This window comes from Myotis daubentonii, chromosome 11 (assembly GCF_963259705.1).
Source record: "Myotis daubentonii chromosome 11, mMyoDau2.1, whole genome shotgun sequence".
Taxonomy (NCBI): Eukaryota; Metazoa; Chordata; class Mammalia; order Chiroptera; family Vespertilionidae; genus Myotis; species Myotis daubentonii.
In genome coordinates this window covers 62,132,856-62,151,711 of record NC_081850.1, presented here as the reverse complement: position 1 = coordinate 62,151,711, position 18,856 = coordinate 62,132,856, and positions in this window count along the sequence as shown.

Below are 18,856 nucleotides of genomic sequence, written 5' to 3'. Positions count from 1 at the left end.
CCCCTCTAATGCTTAGAGTTGAGTGTCCTTTCATGGTATTTTTTTAGTACTAAAGTAGTTATCTCTTTCAACCAATGAAGAACTGATTTTTAATTCCAACCTCATCACTTCGGATCTAGTCACACAGTCAGTCTGTGACTATTTTCTTATCTGTAAAATGAGGAACTATCATGATGATCAAATTAGGTAGGAGATATGAGAGCTCTTTTTAAGGACAATATGATGTTTACCTATGTCTTATTATCATCCCTGTTGAAATTCTATTGCAGAACTATTTTTTCCTAAGAAATAATGGTTACTTTTAATAGTCTATGGAATTATTAAGGAATGGAGATATAAATACCAACTTCTATTTATGTGGAGATATCATAGTTTTTTCTTGAATGATAAATTATATCTGAGAAACATTTAAAAATTCTCACTTAACTGCATTTAAAAGCATGAATTCTATTGGTTTCCCAAATTATTGGTAGCCTCCAAAATTCTTATACTTGGATTAGTTTGGGGCTACTTCCTCTCTTCTTATAGGTTACAAATCTGATCTCCCAGAATTTAAATTAATGGGACAGCAGATTGCCATATTTCTTGTTTTTACAAATCCGTATAAAAGAATATCAATTCAATTTGATTTAATCCCTCTCAATTCAACAAACATCAGTGAGAATTCCAGTGGGGGCCAGATAACAGGGAAGAGACTGGAGAATAAAAAGTTGAGTATGGATTGTGAAGGATGATGTACACCTATGCTGGTTAGCTTGCTTGAAAGTTTTTTCTATGAGCATCATGACAAAACAATTTAATATTTGTGTTATAAGACTTCATTGTTGATAAGTGTTTTGCTTAACTCTTACTTTATCTTGATAATAATCAGATGTGATAGATTTTCACTATTTCTCTGTTACAGGTAAGAACCCTGAGATTTATTTAGTGAGGTTGAAATTTGCTTAAGTGTGAATCCCCAGCTGGTTTATGGCAGAGCCAAGATTCACACACAAGAGCCTGCTTCTAAATTCTACTTTTTTCTTTCTTCCACTCTACTGCATCCATCCCAAGAAAGATAATACATTCATCAAATAAATTATGGTCTCATTTTTGTGTTTTAAATTGGCACAAATAACATCTGTTTCTTCTTGCCAAGTTCACTACTCCTCATCTGTCTGTTCTCATGACATATTAGACATACCAGAGCTTTGAACTTCTTAGAAGAAAGGAACTGTCTAAATTGAAGATACTATTATTGTTGCTGTTACTATTAGCCAAGACAAACGAAAAGTGGTGAATAGAGCATCTCTTGTCTTACTAGAATGCTTTAATTAAGGAGATTGGTTATTTTCATTCCCTGTAGCTATGTAATGATTAATGCAATGTGGTACAATACACTCAGAGAATAAGACATATCTCACTGAGACCAGTCAGCATGTGTACTTCTCTAAGGAGAAAAGATTGGAGGCCAGATTGGAACCAATGCTGACATCTGACTCTACAGTAAAACATTATGCTAGATGTTGAAAATTCTACAGAGCGATTTATTTCCAGTGCAGGGGCCATAAAATTATCTAGTGAAACTAATTTTGAAAACACTTTTTTTATAGATGAAAGTGAAAAAAAAGAGAAATTCAATTTTGTCTTCTAGAGCAAAGATATTGCATGGCAGATAAATAGCTAAAAATTGCTTTACCCTATAACACTTATAGCTACACAAAAAAGTCAACACACAGTTTTCAGTATAAGCAAAGTAGAATCACAATAAAAGTAGTTACATAGATCCAGCAAACAGAGGAGAACCAAGATGGCGGCATAGGTTAACGCCGGAGTTTGCTGCTTTGAACAACTACTTCAAAAGTGAAACTAAAACACGGAACGGACATCACCCAGAACCCCAGGAACGCTGGCTGAGTGGAAGTCCTACAACTAGGAGGAAAGAGAAACGCACACGGACACTCAGAGGAGGCGCAGTGCTGAAGTCAAATTCTGAGGTGCGGAGTGCGCGGAGCGGGCTGGCGGAGGAGGGCGCGGTTGTTGTTTTCAATCTGGAGGGAGTCGCAGACTCTGAGCTCCAGACACAGGTGAGTCTTTAGGGACCCAGACTCAAACGGGAGAAGCGGGACTGTCTGGCTTCCGTCAGAGCGAGTGCAGCTTTCTCTCCGAGCTTTGCAGCAGGGTGCTGGGACTCAGAGAGGCAGAGCCCCTGGGGACAGGACTGAGAGCCGCCATAACTGCTCTCTCTGGCCCACCCTGTTGATCCTGTGCGACCCGCCCCGCCCAAGCCCTGCACAGAGGCATTTGCCGGATAGCCTCAGGCAAAGGCTAGATTAGCACCTCCCTAGAGGACAGAAGTTCTCTCACTGCTGACACAGCTGATTCTCATAGCCACTTGGCCTGGAGGTCAAACCCTCCCTGGAATTAGCTACAACAATCAAGATTTATCTATAAGACTTCGAACAAAGACCACTAGGGGGTGAACCAAGGAAGCATAACAAAATGCGGAGACAAAGAAACAGGACAAAATTGTCAATGGAAGAAATAGAGTTCAGAACCACACTTTTAAGGTCTCTCAAGAACTGTTTAGAAGCTGCCGATAAACTTAATGAGATCTACACGAAAACTAATAAGACCCTCGATCTTATATTGGGGAACCAACTAGAAATTAAGCACACACGGACTGAAATAACGAATATTATACAGACGCCCGACAGCAGACCAGAGGAGCGCAAGAATCAAGTCAATGATTTGAAATGCGAGGAAGCAAAAAACATCCAACCGGAAAAGCAAAATGAAAAAAGAATCCAAAAATGCGAGGATAGTGTAAGGAGCCTCTGGGACAGCTTCAAGCGTACCAACATCAGAATTATAGGGGTGCCAGAAGATGAGAGAGAGCAAGATATTGAAAACCTATTTGAAGAAATAATGACAGAAAACTTCCCCCACCTGGTGAAAGAAATGGACTTACAGGTCCAAGAAGCGCGGAGAACCCCAAACAAAAGGAATCCAAAGAGGACCACACCAAGACACATCATCATTAAAATGCCAAGAGCAAAAGATAAAGAGAGAATCTTAAAAACAGCAAGAGAAAGAAACTCAGTTACCTACAAGGGAATACCCATACGACTGTCAGCTGATTTCTCAACAGAAACTTTGCAGGCCAGAAGGGAGTGGCAAGAAATATTCAAAGTGATGAATACCAAGAACCTACAACCAAGATTACTTTATCCAGCAAAGCTATCATTCAGAATTGAAGGTCAGATAAAGAGCTTCACAGATAAGGAAAAGCTAAAGGAGTTCATCACCACCAAACCAGGATTATATGAAATGCTGAAAGGTATCCTTTAAGAAGAGGAAGAGGAAGAAAAAGGTAAAGATACACATTATGAACAACAAATATGCATCTATCAACAAGTGAATCTAAGAATCAAGTGAATAAATAATCTGATGAACAGAATGAACTGTTGATTATAATAGAATCAGGGACATAGAAAGGGAATGGACTGACTATTCTTGGGGGGGAAAGGGGTGTGGGAGATGTGGGAAGAGACTGGACAAAAATCATGCACCTATGGATGAGGACAGTGGGTGGGGAGTGAGGGCGGAGGGTGGGACGGGAACTGGGAGGAGGGGAGTTATGGGGGGGAAAAAAAGAGGAACAAATGTAATAATCTGAACAATAAAGATTTAATTAAAAATTAAAAGAAAAAAAAGTAGTTACATAACTTTCTTTGTCTCAACTACCAACCTTATGCCAGCTATGGGTCTCAGTTGCCAACCTTATCCCAGATGGGTGCTATGGGTGTGGATAATCAATTATCTTTACCTCTTAGGGAAACTGAACTCTATTTAATAGCTGTGCTCTTGAATATTTTTCCCTAACAGAGGATCAGCCTTACCATCTATAAAATAGAGGAAACAATACCTATCTCGTGGGTTCCTATATAAAGCATGTCTTTGAATACAGAGTCCAGCTTGAGTAAGTGCATCATAACTTGGAGTGAAGATACTGCTGCTGACAATGGTACATTGGCACCAAGCTTTCACCACCTTTTTGAATAGCCCAAGAAAGCATTTCTTTATTTTTTTTAAAAAAATATATTTTTATTGATTTCAGAGAAGAAGAGAGCGGGAGAGAGAGATAGAAACATCAATGCTGAGAATCATTGATTGGCTGCCTCTTGCTGGCCCCACACTGGGGATCGAGCCCACAACCCAGGCATGTGCCCTTGACCAGAACTGAACCTGGGAACCTTCAGTCTACAGACGCTCTCTCCACTGAGCCAAACCGGCCAGGGCAAGAAAGCATTTCTTGACCATTGGCCTTTGGATTCCACTGGCAGGGGTTGCATCTCAGCCACTTTTAGAACTTGATTGTGGCCCATAGTCCCACATCCGGTTTTTTCATTCAGTCCCAAGTCTTCAGTGTGGCCCTGAGAGGGAGTCCTATTGCTCTGTCTGTGTCCTTTGGGTACTTGAAGGAGAGTCATCTGGTCCTTGGCCTCAGAATCTCAGGACTCTTGTTCTCCTGGAATCCTGCTGGAGTGTCTATGAAACTGTCTCACCTCTGTGCAGCTGACTTCTGCTCATTACTGGGCTCAGCCAGCATGCTGGGAAGAATCACTGAAGACTGGGTCCCTATGGAGCTTTGCAATCTTGCATCAGAGTTAATGAGATTCCACTGTGTCTCCCCCACTATCCTAGACCACAGTTCTCCCCATGCAGTGTGTGCATCTCACTCTTACCTTCGTCCCAGAGCCTGACCTACTGTCTGTTGCATTGCAGCTTCTCATTGAATTTTTTGTGAATTGAACTTTCTGACTTCATTTTCTGCACTGTACCCAACGTTGATGTTGCTGAAGATGAAATGATAATGACAATGGTAGTCATGGACAAAAAGAGAGAAATGGACAGAGTTAGGAGACAAAGGTAGTCAACAACCATGGGATACAGGCTATGAGTCTGGATGTTTAGAAAGGGCAGAGGATGTCACACCAACTGTCAACCAGAGAAAAGAAGGGCTACACATTCCCTATTGAGACTTGAATCATAAAAAGAGTTTACTCCCATGATCCACGCAGCAACATAAAATTGATAAAAGCCAACATTTATTGAGTACTTAGTGTGTGCTAGTCACTGTTCTAATAAATACCTTGCATCTATTATCTCATTTGAGCTTTTGAAAATCCTGTGAAGAAGTCAGTACTACTATTATTATCTCCACTGTATGGATGAGAAAACAGACACATAGAGATACGTGATCTGTTCAAGATCACACAGCTTGCTATTGGCAGAACCATGAGTTGGACCCAGACAGTGTGACTCCAGAGCTATCCTCTAAACCACTACTATTGCCCTTGGGGCCCAAGGCAGTAAAGTCACAGGGTTTTAGGTGCAAAATGAGATATAATCGCTTTGGAAAACTAGGCATTACAAACTTGACTTTGGTTTTATTCTTTATTCTTTCACTGATCAATTAAGGAAAATTAAAACATCAATGTTAAGCTAAAGCCACAAATTAGTGGATCAAAAATCCAGAAGCTGGGGATAGACCGAGATCATAGTAAAAGCAGATTGACAAATGCATACCAAAGCCAGGATGTTCCCTAGATGCAAGGATCCCAATATAGACATAGCCTTACATGTGTGATTGGGAAGACTGAGGCTCTGAGCCTGAACCAGAGAATGACAGTCATTTCCAGATACAATTATTACCTGTCAAAACGGTGAAGGGCAAAGTGGAGGCATTGATAATCCTCAGTGAACTAGTAAACAGAAATAAGGACTGATTGTGTCTAACTGTTGTAGTGCCCCCTGGTCCTTCCTTTTTGTATAGACTTAACTACGATGTTCTTCCTTGAATATTTTCCTTAATATATACTAGTAAAACAGTTTTTATTTCTTTTAGAGACCTGACCAATTATTGTTCTCACATTCATGTGACCATGGGAACATGAGCCTATAGAAATGTTTTATGGGCTTAGATCATAACTCCACAATAGGAGAGGGAAGTACTTAGATCATTTGATATCCACAGGAGTGAATAATAGCTGGGAAAACAGGCTTTCAAAGATCTTTAAAATAAATTGATAATCTGATTCATTTAAGAAAAAGTAGAAATGTATATTTTTAAGATATGCTGCCTACATCTCCTTATTGGTATCAGAAACTCACTAGTCTGGAATTAACTAGTCCACTATTTACTTTGATTAAAACAACTTTGGTTTAATACACTCAAAGAGAGGAAAAACTATTCCATTGACAGAATTCTAGTTCTTTTCTTTCTAGAATATATTTTATGCTCACTAGCTTGAACCAATTCCTCATCTTTGTGATTTCAAACTACATGGAATGTATTTGTAATCTGAGCCCAGTTTTTGACTTAGGGATGGCTGTTAAATTCTTATATGGTGTTATAAAGTTTATAGAACAGGAGGGCAGCATTTCTCTTGCATGTTCAGAGGAAGATTTGATTTCTGAGATGCTCCCCAACAAAAGGCTGTTGGTGCTCAAATAAACTTTCCTGAAATGATGCAACAGAATCAATATTGTGTTAAAAAATATCTTTAGCTATCTATTAATTAATGTGAAATATATCTAAGAGTTTGTATTATTTTAAAAATTGTTCTAGTTGAGTATAATTTAAAATACTAATGATTAATACTGAAGTTACATATCCGAGTGAATGAAGAAACGAACTGCTTAGAATTGTACAAAAATGCTTAAATGTAAAATGAAAAATAATTTTAATGTAATCATTCAGTGGAAAATGATAAAAAAAAAAGGAATGAATTCCATGTTTTCCTAAAGAGAATATAGTAAATGCAGTTGATTTGCCCTCATGCCTCAGGGTTTTCCTATGAGTATTGTGCCATATTGCAGAACAGTGAGGCCCTCGCACTGTCTGTCTGTGTGGGCCTCTCTGCCCAAACCCTTCAATTCTCTAAGTTCTTACACGTGCTGTTTACCAACAGGGTCCATCCTCTTCTTCTCTGCAGTTGTCACCTGTCACCTCCTATATTTCTCTCAATTCTGATCTCCTTCAGTTTTCTTCTGATGTGATGTGCAGTTTTTAGAACTACTAATAAAACTTGATTAATACATTTTGAGAGATATAACTTTAATAAAGTATATATAACTTTAAATGTATGATATTTAGGGAACATTTATTTTTAATGTTCTTTTTATTTCCTCTTATTCCCTCTAGTTAAATGATTGTTGTTTTGTGTGTGCAGCATTTTTACTTCTTAATGTATCTGATTACTGGATGAAGATATTTTTGGGTTTATTTAAAAAATTAACATATTTTCACTATAAATACCATTGATCTTATTCACAATTAACCCTGTCAGTAGATTTCCTGATAGTTTCAACCAGGCTATCACCAAGGTACTTTCATTCCCCTGGTAGCAACATAATATAATTACACACAAATTAAATAACAGTGGAGGGTTTATAAAGTTCTGAGATTGCACACAGAAATGAATGAAGGCTATAACACAGAGCCATGTCAATCACACCAAAAGAAGACTTGCAAATGACCCTAAAGTGACACAATAGAATATCTATCACTTTTATTGAAAGCTCTGTTCAGTGGTGTTTCCACTGTTGATTAAGCTGAGCTGCCTGGTCGTACGGTCTTAGACTTCTGCATTTATTCACATCTCTACAGAGAGAAGTCATGTGCAAATCTCTAAAACTGCATTTTGCCTGGACACCACATTTTTTTAATATGTAAAACAGAGAACAAAGTGAATTCTTTACACCCAAGGCTATATGTATTAAAATATAGCTGACAAATCTGGTCCATTAGGCTAACTACCAGGCTATGTTAAATAAGAAACTTACATGGGTGTCTTTTTTATTTTAAATTTATTTTTGTTGTTACGAGTATTAGAGATGTCCCTCATTTTTCCCGCCTTTACCTCATTATTGTCTGTGTCCACAGGCTATACATATATGTATATGAGTTCTTTGGTTAATCTGGACTTTTTAATTAATTAATTATTTATTTATTTTTAGAAAGGGTCTATTAGGCCATTGCTAGAAAAAATGACCAGTCTTGTGACATAGAGTCTAAAACACCAGAAGCATGGTCTGGTTGGAAAGACAGACATGTCTGTCATCCTGGAATTGTGCAAGAGTTTTTTTTTTACATCAAATAGGGGGAGAAAGATGAAAGCTATTCCAAAAGGATCTGCATTAGCTATAGACTGAAGGGATGGGAGAAGCTGAAATGGCCTAGTTCTGGGACAGATGCAGAGTCTGCAGGGAAGACCTGTCCACCTTGTGTTTAGCTGTAGCAGCAGATTAGAAAGTTCATGTGTAAGAAGCAGAGGCTTCTGGGATTCTATGCCGCCTGGCTCCATTCTCTTTTGGATAATCTCAGAAATAGGACCTGGAAATGAATCCTAAATTCCAAAGGATATACAAGAATGTGAGCAGTTTTTTTTTGTTGTTTTTTTGTCAGAGCTGGTCCATGGCGATTATTAATAGGCTAACTCTTCTGTCTCTCACTCTCTGGCTGCTGTAATTTTAATTTAGAACTGTTCAGAGGATTTTTTTTTTCTTGTTAGCAGCTAGAAATTTAAAAAGAAATCACAGAAAGTTCAGATCTAAATCCCTTAAAGCAGTGGTTCTCAACCTTCCTGACGCTGTGACCCTTTAATACAGTTCCTCATGTTGTGGTGACCCCCAACCATAAAATTATTTTCGTTGCTACTTCATAACTGTAATTTTGCTACTGTTATGAATCGTAATGTAAATATCTGATATGCAGGATGTATTTTCATTGTTACAAATTGAACATAATTAAAGCATAGTGATTAATCACAAAGACAATATGTAATTATATATGTATTTTACGATGGTCTTAGGCGACCCCTGTGAAAGGGTCTTTCGACTCCCAAAGGGGTCGCGACCCACAGGTTGAGAACTGCTACCTTAAAGCAACACGATACAAAGAACAGAACTCTGGCCTTGATGTCTAGAGGCCCAGAGGAGTCTAGATGCAGCAAAGCTTGAGCCTGTTACTAAGTAGCTTTGTGACCTTGAAGCTTCATTTCTCCCTGAGCTTCATATCCCTTCTCTGAAAAGGGGGGAGTTTGGATGAGATGCTCTAACATCTATTCTAGCTCCACACAATGGGGTGTAATGAAGTGCTGCTTCACCCAGGACACGGAGCGAGGGCCCGCAGTGGCTGGTTTATTCATGACGCAGGGAAGGAGTGCGGGCTCTTCTCCCTTTGCTCTCTCTCAGGCTCTCGAGGCCACTTCTCCTTTTCCAGTGCTGCCCTCAACTGCTGGCATTTTTAAAGCAAGGGATGAACTATGAGGAGCTTGTTGAATTCTCTGGTGCAAGCATGTCAAACTCAAAGGCTAACACTGGCCAAGTAAACAAGGTTTAAGTTTCTGTGGGCCACAAAAAAACAAAAGCTTCAATTTTAATAGAAATGTAGGTTTATTTCGATAGAGACATGCTGAATACAAAGGGCTGAAATAAATGAGTAATTGTTAACATAAAATACTAGAACATTTTAATAAAAATTAATATTTTTTCTTGAACATTAGCTTACCAAACACTGAGTCTGCACAAGTTAATAAGTGTAACGCAAATAAACCCATTTTTTTTCTTGTTCTCTGAAAGCAAAATATTTCCTGTTGCGCACACCAAACAAGTCAGTCCAAGACTAATGATGTGGCAATTGGCTGCTAAAATATTCGCTGCTAGTATTAGTGGAGAGAAATGGCGTGCTTGTGTGTAAGGCGCGTAAGGGAAATGAATGCAACGCAATTATAGTAATCAGTCATTAGCGAACGTGGTAGTTCGTTATTAATAATTATGTATAATAGGATATTGTAAAAATTAACTTACGAAATTTTTATTAAAATGTTTCTTACATACCGTTATATTGGCTGGGCCGCAAAACATATTTGTTGTGGGCCGTGAGTTTGACATGCTTGCTCTAGTGTCGCACTAGATTGAGTGAAACCTAATGTTGGGCAACTCTGGCTGCACCAGGTCAAATGACACGCTCACAGATAGAGGACAGGAAACAAAAGCACAATCCTTAGCATGGGACCAATTTCCATGGATGGGTACTGAGAGTTACAATATGAAGCTATATGGGGGCCCTGAAATGAGGGAATCAGAACTTAGTTCTATTTCATTAGAAACCCAAATTTATCAACCCCCATTGGAAGCATGGCCTAATTCAAGTCCTGTCAGACTATAATAAAGTGGGAGGTGTGATAGGAAAGATTAGCTGGTATATTGACCTATTTAGTGGTATAATGACTAGCTTAGGCACCGGCATGGGAATAACTATTCAGGAAGGAACATTTTGAGGAAGCACCAGGGCAGTCAGTGGTAGAGGCTGACATCATCTATTTGCCATCATTTATAATGAGGTTGGTTCATGCTACTCATCTCTTGCTCTATTAGTTTCAGTGTAGTGCCTAGTTCTTGTTTACTTCTAATCAACTAAGCCTCACATAATCCTTTGGACAAGAAATATATTCATTGGAAGACAGTCAAAGGAAAATATTGTGACACATTTAAAAATATGTGACAGATAATTTTCATGCAATGTAAACATAGCCCCACATACAGTCTCACCCCTTCATCTCAGGTTTTTGCATCTATTCTAAGTAAGGCTAACATTTCTTTTTAAGTGTATGTTCTGGAGCAATATTCTAATCTGTTTATCATGGACAATAGCATGAAGCTGTTGAAAAGGGGTGAATGTGTGTGTCTGGGTGTAAACTGGAAATATTGCTTCATTTTATGACATTCTTAAAACCAAATTTTACGATCCCTTCTTTCTGTTGTGGGATCCTCTGGGTCCTTTTGACTTTTTCCCTGCTATGGAGTCAGCTGGCGCCTAGACAGAGGCCCCCGAATGCAGTTTAGTATGTCTCAACAGAACCCTGGGTAATGGCTTTTAATGAATACTGCCCACACTGTGGGCATTGAAATTGGGGACTGTCAGCAAGGCAGATAAGTCAATTTTAAGGATCCTCTAGGGGAGCTGCAAAGAGTTCCTCTCACTGTTGATGGCATATCCTGTCACAACTTCAGCCTCTGGAAATGCTTTGATTTAGCAGCAAGTTGGAGCTTTTAAACACGCCAATGGGCCTTTGTTGGCAACTGCTCTGCCTGTATGCACAGAGGGCTCATTCTTCCACGGAGGCCAGACGGCCCGCTGAGGGGCCAAACCAGTTTACACTGATGTTGCTGGTGGGAGGGAGCAGCAAGCAAGCAAGCATGGACCAGCGTGGCCTATAAAGGCACCATTTATCCCTTCCCAGCTCTGTATCTTCTTCCCCAAATGCATGCCCCTTTCAGCGTGCCTCTTGCTTAATGGCCTTTGAGCTGCAATCCTACAGACTAAAATACCTCTGACACTCCTCTAAAATAAATTCCTGAACATACAACAGAGGCTGCTACAAGGTGCCTTCCCAGTGTCCCTTGGGGAAAATGCTTTGCGGAGAAAGTAATGTCATCATACGCCCCTCCACACGCCCACATTTCCCTTTGATCTCAGTGTTTACCTGTGGCTTTTTGGTACCAAGGCAAACTGGGTATTGAGCGTTTGACTTTGAAATAGGTCTGGTTCTCCAATAGGCATTCTTTGAAGTCAGATCCATTATGCATTGTTTATTGCCCTTTCAAACATACCCACATGTATTTCTAAGACCAATGCTCTTTTTCACTCATTCAAAAGGAGCACTGGAGTTTGTTGCCAAATTGGCTATCCTTTGATATTTTTAAAATGAGAAAAATAATATCTCTGGAGTCCATTTTGTCCACTTACAAATTATTTTAACAATATATGTTAAGGGCAATTTTACATTCTCTCTATCCCATTACTATCTTCCAAAACACAATTATATGTCAATTGAGTGACTCAGAACTTCTTCTGCCCAAGTAATAAATCATAAGTGTAATGGGTAAAAAGAATTTGTCATTGTTCAGTGTGTATACAGAGTTATGTGGCATATAACCTCAAATTTCTTTCAGATCATATATAAATACATAATAAAATAATAATACTCATTAGTCAACACCAAATATAAGTTCCAGATGTCTGAACATCAAAGTATTTATAGGCCTATAGGAACCGCCTTAAGACAGGAACAGTTCTTCAGAAATGGCACTGGAAGAAAGCAGGCTACAAAAACCTCCCAAATTCTCTGAAACAAAAGCTATTCTTGTTTATACATAAATTATGAATGACTTTTTAAGGGCTGACTCATTGGCCAGTGCATGTGCCTACAAATCCGGTTTCACAAGAGAATGGGAGCTGACTGGACTAACAGGAATCCTCCAACAAATCATTTTTCCCAGCTTGTCTCTAAAGCCAGTCAATTTGGGGTTTCAGCCACCGCTCTGGTTGAGGCACAGCGGGGTTTGTTGCTTTAACTGGGAGCCCTGCCACGGCTCCGATGCCACTCGGATTGCCGAGCAGGAGCTGCCTGCTTGAAGCACTTCGTGGGCCAGCTCTGCTGTTTGCCAAGAGGCCTTCGGAGCCCTGGTGCTCTCAAGCTAGTTTTTGAAAGAGGGGACTTGGCAGCCCCCTCAAGTGGTGGGATTGGAGTGGCCACACGTGGACCCCTTCCCCGAAGCCACTCACCCCAAACAACTGCAATTCCCAAGCCTTTTCTTCGGATGTTGGCCTTGTGTCCTGAGATACTGCCCTGATGGACAAGAGCATCAGTTTCTAACTCTACTTATGCCATTTATTCACTGCCTGACCTTAAGCAAATGAGTCAACTGTCTTCAGGTTTTCTCATTCGTAACATGAGATGTCATACAGAATAGCCCTGCAGATCCTCTCCAGCTTTGATGAGCTATGATTTGCTTTTCCTCTACATAAAAAGAAATAAGTGAATGTACTACTTAGTTCATCAATGTGATGTATTGGATCCCAGTGACCAACATTGCTAATGAATGGCTTAATTAATTATGACTCAGTATAAGACCTCATCGCTAACACAGACCTTCCAACACTTGAAACATTTCTCTCTTGCAAGGAGAAGAGGGGGCAGAATATGATTATTTTCTGAGAGTTGAAGCCCAGACAACTTGTTGGCAATATGAAAAAAAAAATTTTATCCTTTCTTCCTCAGATCTTCCTCTTACAGGAATTTTTTTTATAGGAAGAGAGGGAAAAAAAGAAATTCACTTTTTAAATGCAGTGATTCAAACCCTCCAATGACTGATAGTGGATGAATGTCAAGAATTTTGAACATGAGTTATCCATCTTAGTGTTTCTACCCCAAATGCTTTCTGTTGATTTCTCTAATCATGGAAAAATGTCCCTAGGAAGGAAGTGTTTGGTTCTTGCAGCGTTGAATAGGGAGATAAGTATTTGGATCTGAGCTCCATTGAACCTCTTTGGGAAGCTGTTTAAGTGGATGTAACCACACTTCTCTTCTTTCTTTTCTCAGGAGGAATTTGTTTTTATTGGCACACTCTTCCAGGAATCCCGAATTTCCTCTGCTAAAGTTTGATCACTCCAAGGTGGTAGTGGTGTTTAATGATCAGTTTTAATTAATAAATAAATGACTGCAAACTCTGTAGTCAACATGGAATAAAGTCAGCATGGAAGAGAGATTACTTAAACCTTGAAACTCTAATGTTGCACAATTAACAATAAATCCATTATTACTTGATGTATTTTCTCAAACAAAAAACACATGTGACTGGGAATTTAAAAACTGAGCAGGCATTGGCAAATGTTTTCCAAATATAATACACCATCCTGACAGCTAATGCATCAGCAATGTTTACTTCAGCAAATGTTTCCAATTTGGAGGGAGAAAAAAATGAATGTCTAATAATAATCTTTTACATTGGAACATGTGTACGGTGCTTTACAGTTTACAAAGCACTTTCAGTGTATACATCCACTCCACTGATCCTTAAAGCCGCCCTGGGAGGTCGATGGGACCCACGTTATCTTCCAGCGACTTGTAATTCCCCGCTCTTGTCATGCTGTTTTGCGTCTTTGGGATTTCACACGTGCTCTTCCTGAGTCCTGGAATGTCCTCTTCTCCCTCCTCTCTCCATTCTTCATCTTGTTAATTCCCAATCAACTTTAAAAATCAGCGCAACTGCCGCCTCTTTTCAGATCCTCTGGAAGCCTCCAGTCTGATGCAGATGGTTTCCTTCTGTGCTTTTTCTGTGCTCCACACGGTGTAGCACCGATCACATGTTACTGTAATGATCTGTTGGCTTCTCTCTCTCTCACTAGAATGTGTGCTAACTTGATTGCATGGATCTTGTCTTATTTACCTGCCACTGTTCCTGTAACATAATAAGGACTCATAAATGATGAGATGAGGAAACTGATGCTCATGAATTTAAGTGTCTCGTTCAAGGTCACACAGCTAGTGAGAGACAGAGGTTGAACTTTAACCTGTGCTGTGGTTCTCCCAGTGCAGTAGTCTTTCCTCAGTATCACACTGTTTGCTCTGCTCATTTCTACTGAAACACATTAAATCAGCGATTCTCTACCTGTGGGTCGCGACCCCTTTGGCGGTAGAACGACCCTTTCACAGGGGTCGCCTAAGACCATCCTGCATATCAGATATTTACATTACAATTCATAACAGTAGCAAAATTACAGTTATGAAGTAGCAACGAAAATAATTTTATGGTTGGGGGTCACAACATGAGGAACTGTTTTAAAGGGCCCGAAGGTTGAGAACCAGTGCAAATGACCATGGATATGGCATGATAGCATCTTGAGGGTATTTCTGCAGCAGATATAAGAAATAACTGGGAAGAAGCATGCTTACTTCTCTTTTTACTTCTTTATTCACTTAGTATTTTTTAACTCACTACTTCTGATAGTGATTTGAGGCAGCTTAATATAAAGTTTACTAGGGGCCCGGTGCACGAAATTCGTGCACTGGGTGTGTGTGTGGGGGAGTGTCCCTCAGCCCAGCCTGCCCCCTCTCACATACTGGGAGCCCTCAGGCGTTGACCCCCATCACCCTCCAATCGCAGGATCGGCCCCTTGCCCAGGCCTGATGCCTCTGACAGAGGTGTCAGGCCTGGGCAGGGGACCCTCATTTCCCCCCATCACTGGTTCTGCCCCCAGGCCAGGCCTGATGCCTCTGGCTCAGGCATCAGGCCTGGGCAGGGGACCCCCCAGACCCCTCCGATTGCTGGCTCTGCCCCTTGCCCAGGCCTGATGCCTCAGCCAGAGGCGTAGACCCCCATCACCTGATCGGCCCCTTGCCCAGGCCTGACGCCTCCTCCAGAGGTGTCAGGCTTGGACAGGGGACCCCCATCTCCCCCCGATCACTGGCTCTGGCCCCCGCCCAGGCCTGAGGCCTCTGGCCCAGGAATCATGCCTGGGCAGGGGACCCCCATCTCCCTCTGATCACTTGCTCCACCCCCCGCCCAAGCCTGACGCCTCTGACCCAGGCTTCAGGCCTGGGCAAGGGGACCATCATATCCCCCCAATCCCCGGCTCAGCGCCCCGCCCAGGCCTGATGCCTCGGCCAGAGGAGTTGACCCTCATCACCCTCTGATCACCAATCACCGGATCGGCCCCTTGACCAGGCCTGAGGCCTCCGGCAGAGGTGTCAGGCCTGGGCAGGGGACCCCCAGCTCCCCGCGGTTGCAGGCTCCGCCCCTGCCCAGGCCTAACGCCTCTGGCCGAGGCGTCCAGCCCGGGCAGCGGAGACCCGCAGCTGCAGCGGCCCCGCGATCGTGGGCTCCGCTTTAGGCCCAGGCAAGGGATCCCTAGCTCCCGGGACTGCCAGCTTCGACCGTGCCCAGCTCCCATCGCTGGTTCCACCCCTACTTCCTGCTATCACTGGCCAGGGCGGCAAAGGCACCTGATTCTCCGATCATGGCTGGGGGGCAGGGCAAAGGCAGCCCCAGAGCCGCCTTTGTCTTGCCCCCCAGCTCTTAGCTCCCCCCTGGTTTTCCGATCATTGTCAGTGGCAGGGGGCTTCTTCCTGCTTTCCCTTTCGCCTCCCTGCATTGTGCCTACATATGCAAATTAACCTCCATCTTGTTGGCAGTTAACTGCCAATCTTAGTTGGCAGTTAACTGCCAGTCTTAGTTGGCAGTTAATTTGCATATAGCCCTGATTAGCCAATGAAAAGGGTATCGTTGTACGCCAATTACCATTTTTCTCTTTTATTAGTGTTGATGAGAAAGAAGAACAAAAGATAGGAGCCAGGCAAAAGAGAAAGAAAGGAAGGGGGGAAAGTGTTGTATCAGAAATATGAAGCTAAGAAATGTGACTAGCATTTAACTTAAAACTTGGATTTGAGCTGCCTGGGATCCAGGTAGAAAAGGGAACCATGATGTGTTACATTGCTCTTATTATTATGTTAAGAGAGGTATAACCTCTCAGACAAAAGGTATAAACCTCCAGTTCTAAGATAACTAAGTACTAGGGGTGCAATATACAGCATAATGGCTGTAATGACCACTGCTGTATGTTACATATGAAAGTTGTTTAGAGAGTAAATTCTAAGTTTTCATTATAAGGAGAATTTTTTTTCTTTTTCCATTTCTTTTTATTGTACCTGTATGAGATGATGGATGTTAACTAAGCTTATTGTGGTAATCATTTTATATTATATGTAAGTTAAACCTTTATGCTGCACACCTGAAACTCATACAGTGATACATGTTAATTATGTCTCAATAAAAATGTGGAGGGGGGAGAAAGAACATCATAGGAGGCATTTTCCCCCTAGCATTATACTCTAAGAGGAATTTATTACATAGATATTTATATGAGTCCATGAAAAACATAATGGAAAATGCCTTCACCTGCAGCTCATAAAAGAAATTCCTTCATCAAAATTTATTGGATATCTCTTATATGTTAGACAATGTACTGGGATAAAGATTCAAAGGTGAATAAGATATGGCCCTGTGTTCAAAAGACTTCACAGTCAGCTATCAGACTAAATTAATACACAACTAAAGGGACAGAAACCTTTTTCACAGTGATTTTTTTTATAGCAATGTTCATAATAACTGGGTGCATTATACTAAGTTAGAGTTCCCCTGAAGACACCTTTATGAGGCAGCTAAATAAATACAGAATATGTGCATCATTTGTATTTTGGGATTAAAGCTTTCTAGCCAGGCCTTCTTTTTAAAAATCGTAGATTTTAACAAGAATATAAATATTTAAGTATATTATCAATGTTTGATGAATGAAAGGATCAATGTCTTATTTGCTTTCTTTTGGTGTTTTTCTGAATTCTTTCATCTAAAGTCAATGTGAACTGTATGATCGCTGCTCAGCGTAAGAATGTATGTGTTTTAAAAACTTATAAACATTAACCATACATGGAGACATCTTTTTCAACTCTAGCCCACTAGGAAGTAAACCTAATAATAAGTTGTCTGGACTCAGAAAACATGGTTAAAGTGAGAAGTCCACATTTTGTTTCTCTAATTGGTAACTCACTCAGAAAATCCCGCGGCTGGCTCAGCACCAACAGACGACCCCCCAGCTCTGGGCTCATAATGGGGAGCCTATTTTTCTTTTATTACTGGTAACTGGAAAAGCCTAGCAACTATTTTCCATTGACATTCCCTCCAGGATGGAGAGCTTGTTTTTCCTAGATTTTCGTATATTTTTAGGCGGTCATCTTGGGCAGTCTGGCTTTGTATCAAAAGTGGTTTTAATTGAAGAGGTTCTCCCTTGGGCTACTGGGTAGAAAAATACATTCTCTGTATCTCCATGTCTATTTTGGGGGTCATGGCTGGACTCCAGTTCCCCATCTTTTGCGAAGCAGCTGCTCTTTCATGTTATCCCTGCAGTGTGCCTGGGAAAAGGAAAAAGGAAGGAAGGAAGGACCAGAACCTGTGATCAGTCTTCTAAATGGCTGGCTTAGAAGTGTCAACCGTGACAACCTTGCCACCTACTCTGTTTTCTCAAACTGATGGAAAATTTAAAAAATGAGCCCTGGCCAGGTAGCTCATTTGGTTAGAGTGTCGTCCCAATAGACCAGGAGTGGCAAACTTTTTGACTCGAGGGCCACAATGAGTTCTTAAACTGGACTGGAGGGCCGGAACAAAAGCATGGATGGAGTGTTTGTGTGAACTAATATAAATTCAAAGTAAACATCATTACATAAAAGGGTACGGTCTTTTTTTTTTTTTTTTTTTTAGTTTTATTCATTTCAAACGGGCCGGATCTGGCCTGCGGGTCGTAGTTTGCCCATGGCTGCTGCCATAGACCAAGGTTGTGGGTTTGATCCCCAGTCAGGCACATACAAGAAGCAACTAATGAATGCATACATAAGTTGAACAACAAATCTCTCTCTCTCTCTCTCTCTCTCTCTCTCATCAATAAATAATAAATTTAAGAAAATAATAAATGTTGATGGAGAAACAGGAGTGTGGATTATTGGACAATGAAATGATGGTGTCTCTACTTTCAGACATGCTATTGGATGGTGCTTATGGGTGTTTTTACTTACTTTGACTCCACTCCCATGTCAAATTCTTCATTTGCATAATTCTTATTTTCTTAGATGCTTGTGCTTGGCTTTAGGTTCATGAAACATTTTTCTAAGTCCACGCACATGCGTGGCGTCTGCTCCCTTTGCTTCCTGCTTGGCTTGATGAACCGTAATACACTTAGTTTTCACAGAGAGTCATGCTTGATATTCTACCATTTGAGAATATGCTTTGGCATATACTGGGCAAGAAGCCTGGCCTCTCACTTGTATCTAATATGGAGAAGATGGGATGTGAACTAATCGGGATCCATAGGCTGTAGGTCTGGTATTATGGTAGGCATTTTAGTATATTACCTCAGTTCTCACAACCAGTGTGCAAGGAAGCGTTGCTTATCCCCATTTTCTAGTGACAGGTTTCA